General features: G+C 38.2%; 1 long non-coding RNA gene across 1 annotated transcript in view; it reads left to right on the top strand.

The window, feature by feature from the left end:
• Positions 1-471: 471 nt before the first annotated feature.
• The window catches only part of LOC144580022 (uncharacterized), a 203286-nt gene continuing 197757 nt past the window's right edge, over positions 472-6000 (top strand). Inside the window, exon 1 of the long non-coding RNA XR_013528901.1 lies at positions 472-557. This is a non-coding gene — a long non-coding RNA (uncharacterized LOC144580022). The remainder of the gene's footprint in view (positions 558-6000) is intronic.

Here is a 6000-nt window from a genome sequence, read left to right as displayed (position 1 = left end):
ATAACCTGAGAATGGTTTTAAAATGAGTATGTTTGACCCTAATTATAACAAAGAGGGAAGCAAGGAGAAAAGGGGCTGTTATAGGTGGACAACACCAGGGGTCCATAAAAAATGGGAAGAAGTAAGAGTATCAATAAATACATAGGAAACAAAACAAGAAATAGAATTCTTGATCTGATGTTTTGGTGGAAGTTGTCAACCATCCAAGGTCATATAACTATTCTGAAAGTATTAGATCAGATATCTGCTTCTAAAGATTGGTTTCTTCCAGGGCATCTGGGACCCTCAATGTGATGTCACATATTAAAATAGACTTTCAACTTCATGAAATTTTGAATTGGTTTCTTAGTTATGAAACATGAACACAAGAATGGACTCCCTGGAGTTTCGCTGCTGAGTTTTTTAAGAGTACCTGCTAAGGTTCCTTCCAATAAAGTTTAAAAGCAGTTTTTCTCTGATGTTTCTTCCAATAGATGAAATCTCTTGGCTAAAGATCATGAAGAGGCTTTTTAGGAAGATGTCATTGGAAGGTAGCCTTAACCTGTTGGTAGGACGAGGTAAGTACATGAATCCGTTTCAGTATTTTGACATGTCTTTGCACGATAGGGCAGAGTCTGGTATTGGAGGTGAACTCTCTAAATGTATGGGCATGGCACTTACCAATTCCTAGGGGGATGTGGAATGTGCCCCCAAAGCACTGGAATGTATGGCTTCATAAGGGCTAGTAGGGGTATTTTTGGCCAAGGGAGTTCAAGAATTTCTGAAAGTTTGTTTTTCTTTTCTTTCTTTTTCTGAGACAGTGTCTCACTGTGTTGCCCAGGCTGGAGTGCAATGGCGTGATCTTGGCTCACTGCAACCTCCACTTCCTAGGCTCAAGTGATCCACTTCAGCTCCCCAAGTAGCTGGGACTACAGGCATGTGCCACCTCACCAGGCTAATTAAAAAAAAATTTTCATAGAGACAGGAAAAAAATATGTCTTCATGTTGCCTAGGCTGGTCTCGAACTCCTGAGCTCAAATAATCTTCCTGCCTTGGCCTCTCAAAGTGCTGGGATTACAGGCATGAGCCATCCACCCTCAATAGTTTTGTTTATTTTAATTTAAGGATGCTATTGATGCTTTTTACCTTTCTAGGAGATTGTTGGTGGTAAGGGCAGTGTAGTTTTTCAGTAAAGGGTGATGCCTTACAGAGTTTTAAAATAATGTTTCCCATAGAAAGTATGTGCCTTGATAACTTGATATAAAAGTTAGTATGCTCCAGGTCGGAAACAGTATCAAACAGATTTTTAGTGTCTGCAAGGGATGTAGCTTTCTGGCTTGGAATAATTCAGCCTATCCTGAAAGTAGGCATACAAAAACTAAAATATGTTTAAATCCCAGGAAGCTAGATGAAATCTACATGAAAGACCAGGTGCAGTGGCTCAGGCCTGTAATCCCAGCACTTTGCGAGGCCAAGGTGGGAGGATCTCTTGAGTCCAAGAGTTCTTGACCAGTCTTAGCAACATAGTGAGACCTCATCTATATTGCCAAATATATGTATATAATATTATAAATATAAGTGCAAATGACATAATGACTAGCCAATAGGGAACCAATTAGCCAGTCTTAGTGGCATGTGCCTGTGGTCCCAACTACTAGGGACACTGAGGCAGGAGGATTGCTTGAGCCTGAGAGGTCCAGGCTATAGTGAGCCATAATTATGTTGCTGCACTCCACCTTGGGTGGTAGAGAGAGATCCTATCTCAAAAAAAAAAAAAAAAAAAATCTACCCGAAGGTGTTTAAAGTGCCCTTGAGGCTTTGGTTCCTGGCCATTTCTCATCTTTACATTTTTTTCAGAATTACGTTGACAGATGACAAATGATGCAGAAATAACCTTAAAAAATCGTGGTAAAATACTTGTAACATCAAATTAACCATTTTTAAGTGTACAATTCAGTAATATTAGATATATTCACCGTGCTGTGCAACTGCTCTCCAGAATCTTTTCATCTTGCAAAACTGGAACTCTATATCCCTTTAAACTACAACTCCCAGGACCCCTCTCCTCCCAGTGCCTGAAAGCCACCTTTCTACTTTCTGTTTCTATGTGTTTGACACTCTAAATACTTAATATAAGTGAAATCATATTGCATTTGTATTTTTGGAACTGGCTTATTTCACTTAGCATACTGTTCTCAAGATACATTCATGTTATAGCAGGTGTCAGAATTTCCTTCTTAAGGGTAAATAATTTTCAATTTTATGCATATACCATATTTTGTTTATCCATTCATCCTTTAATGGATATTTGTGTAGTTTCAATCTCTTTGGCTATTGTGAATAATGGTGCTATGAACATGGGTGTACAAATATCTTTTTGAGACTCTGCTTTCAGCTCTTTTGGATATATATCCAGAAGGGGTATTGTAGGATCATATGGTAATTTTATTTTTGAGTTTTTGAGGTACTGCCATACTGTTTTCCATAGTTACTGTACCATTTTACATTCCCACCAACAGTGCATAAGGGTTTCAATTTCTCCACATCCTCACTATCACACTTGTTATTTTCTTTTTTTTTCATAGTTGCCTTCCTAATGGGCATGAGGTAACATTTAATTGTGTATTTGATTAGGATTTCCCTAATGATTTGTCAGGTTGAACATCTTTTCATATGCTGGCCATTTGTATGTCTTCTTCGGAGAAATGCCCTTTCGAGTCCTTTGTCCATTTTTTAGTTGGGTTATTTTGTTGTTGTTGACTTGTAGGAGTTCTTTATATATGTTGGATCATAGCCTTTTATCACATATTTGATTTGGAAATATTTTCTCCCATTCTGTAGGGTATCTTTTCATTCTATTAATTATGTCACTTTGACATGCACAAGTTTTTAATTTTGATGCATGCCAATTTATTTGCCAAAAGCCTGTGCTTTTGGTGTCATATTCAATGAATCATTGCCAAATCCAATGTCATGAAGTTTTCCTTTGTTTTCTTCTATGAGACTTACAGGTTTAGGTCTTATGTGTATGCAAATTTTCCTCCCACTCTGTATGTTTCCTTTTTACTCTGTTGATACTGTCTTTTGATGCACAAAATTTAAAATTTTTTGAAGTCCAATTTATTTATTCTTTCTTTTGTTGCCTGTGCCTCTGGTCTCATATTCAAGAAATTGCTATGAAATCCAATGTCATGAAATTTTTGCCCTGTGTTTGTTCTAAAAGTGCCATAGTTCTTAGCTCATACATTTAGATCTTTGATTCATTTTAAGTTAATTATTTTTGTATATGATATAAGGCAATTTCATTCTTTTTCATTTGGATATCAAGTTTTCTCAAGAAAATTTATTGAAAAGATTTTCCTTTCCTTACTGAATAGTCTTGGCACCCTTGCTAAAAGGCATTAGACTATATACAAGAGAGTTTATTTCTGGGCTCTTTATTCTATTCCATTTGTCTATATATCCGTCTTTATTCTAGTGTTACACTGTTTTGATTATTGTAGCTTTGTAGTAAGTTTTGAAATCAGGAAGTGTGAGTCCTCAAGCTTCTTCTTTTTCAAGATTGTTTTAGCTATTCATAAAATTTATATGAATCTATATAAGAATTACTATAAATTTTAGGATGGATTTTTCCAATTCTGCAAAAAATATTGTTGGGATTTTGATAGAAATTGAATTAAATGAACAATATTAATTCTTCCAGTCTATGAACGTGGAATGTCTTTTCATTTATTTGTGCCTTCATTAGTTTCTTTCAGCAACATTTTGCAGTTATGTAGTTTTCAGTGTTTTTTTGCCTCCTTAGTTAAATTTATTCCTATTATTTTATTATTTATGATGCTGTTGTAATCAGTTGTCATTTTAAAGCTTTCCACACCAATGCTGATTCAAGGTAGTAACCAATTTGTCTTTACCAAATTTGTCCAATCCTTGACCCATGGATCACATTCAGCCTAGAATGGCTTTGAATGTGGCTCAACACAAATTTATAAACTTTTGTAAAACATTGTGAGATTTTCTTTTTTCTTTTAGCTCATCAGCTATTGTTAGTTTTTGTGTATTTTATATGTGGTTCAAGATAATTCTTCTTTTTCCAATGTGGCCCAGGGAAGCCAAAAGATTGGAACCCCTTGTCTATACCACAATTAGTAGTTTCACGGATAAATTTAGGTAATATTCAATTGAAATTACCTGGTGCCACCCATTGGCTGTCTTGAGAGCACTAGAGATTATCTGAGTAAAAGGTACAACCAGATTTTTTTTCCATTTTTCCTTTTCAAAATCAGGAGCTAATCACTGATTTTATGTAATGGCCTCATAGATTGTCTCCAGAGATTTATTCTTTGAGGGTTTATATAGGATCATAACTTTGGCTATAGCTTACATGTTATCTATTTGTTCCATGAACTTCCACCTTTATAGCTACCTCTCCAGGAAGTAGGAGTGTGTCTAAAAATTCCTGAATTTGTTGCCCATTTTTAATGGGGGTTCCAGTAGGGCAAGAAACCCCCTTTGTTTCCAAAGCATCCAAAAGTCATGTACTACTCTAAAAGCATATCTGCTATATATGTTTGCTTATTGGTCTTGGGCTAGTTGGCAAGATGTTGTAAATACAGTACTGGGCTGATTTTACTCAAAGAGAGCTTAGATTAGTGACTGCCTATCCTGGTTGATAACCTCCAGTTTCAGTTTTGAGGTATGAGTCATCAATGAATAATATTAGGTCAGGGTTCTCTAAAGGAGTCTTTAATCAATCTGAGTAAGGTATAGAGAATTCCCTAAGGAAGACAATCTTGAGGCTCCTTTTCTTTTTTTCGTTTTGTTTTGAGATCAAGGCCTTACTCTGTTACCCAGGCTGGAGTGCAGTGGCATGACCATAGCTCATTGCAGCCTTGACCCCCTGGACTCAAGTGATCCTCCTGCTTCAGCCTCCCGAGTGGCTGGGACTACAGGTGTGAGTCATCATGCCCAGTTAATATTTTATTTTTTGTAGAGGCGAGGTTGGGCCTCAGTATGTTGCCCAAGCTGGTCTTGAACTGCTGGGCTCAAGTGATCCCCCTACCTTTGCCTCCCCAAATGTTGGGAATATAGGCATAAGCTACCACACCCAGCCTCCCTTTCTTTAGGTAGAGGCAGAAGAGAGATAGGATTCAGAGTGTCGCAGTGGTGAATGGTAATGTTGGAGGGAATGAGTAATAGAATTTCATAAGATATTAAGGCAGGATGCAATAGCTCACGCCTGTAGCCCCAGCGCTTTGGGAGGCTGAGGCTGGCAGACCACTTGAGCCCAGGAGTTTGGGACCAGCCTGGACAATCTGGCAAAACCTCGTCTCTACAAAAAAATACAAAAATTAGCCACACGTGGTGGAGCACGCCTGTAATACTTGGCACGCTGAGGCAGGAGAATCCCTTGAACCTGAAAGGTAGAGGTTGCAGTGAGCCAAGATCGTGCTGTTGCACTCCAGCCTGGGCAACAAGAGCGAAACTCTATCTCAAAACAAAAAACAAAAAACAAACTCCCCAAATTAGCTGGGCATGTTGGCACATGCCTGTGGTGCCAACTACTCAATAGGCTGAGACAGGAGAAAAGTTTGAGCCTGGAAGGTGGGAGTTGCAGTTAGTCAAGAACACACCACTGCGCTCCAGCCTGGGTAATAGAGCTGGACCCTGTCTCGAAAAAAAAAAAAAAAAAAAAAGAAAAAGAAAAAGAAAAAGAAAGATATTAATTTGCTGGCTGAAAGGTGCTGTGTATCCTGTCAGTAGGAAGGTCTGTACCGCATGAGGAACTCTGAACTCAAGTGGGGAGGCTAGAACTAGCTCAGCAGAAGCTGCAACACATTTTTCAGGTATTAGGACAGCAATTGCCCTGAGACAAGAGGGATCAGCCTTTCAAACTGGGTCAAGGGTGAAGCTATAGTAAGCAGTGTTTCTGTTCATTTCATTTTGCTTTCGAGAGTTCGGGGTAGTAGAGGACACAAGTTAGAATAACTAGTTCCTGGTTTCACTAGGCCCCCAGGGTTA

The sequence above is a fragment of the Callithrix jacchus genome, chromosome 17, assembly GCF_049354715.1.
Source record: "Callithrix jacchus isolate 240 chromosome 17, calJac240_pri, whole genome shotgun sequence".
In the NCBI taxonomy this organism is placed as follows: Eukaryota; Metazoa; Chordata; class Mammalia; order Primates; family Cebidae; genus Callithrix; species Callithrix jacchus.
This window is presented reverse-complemented; position numbering and strand designations above follow the sequence as displayed.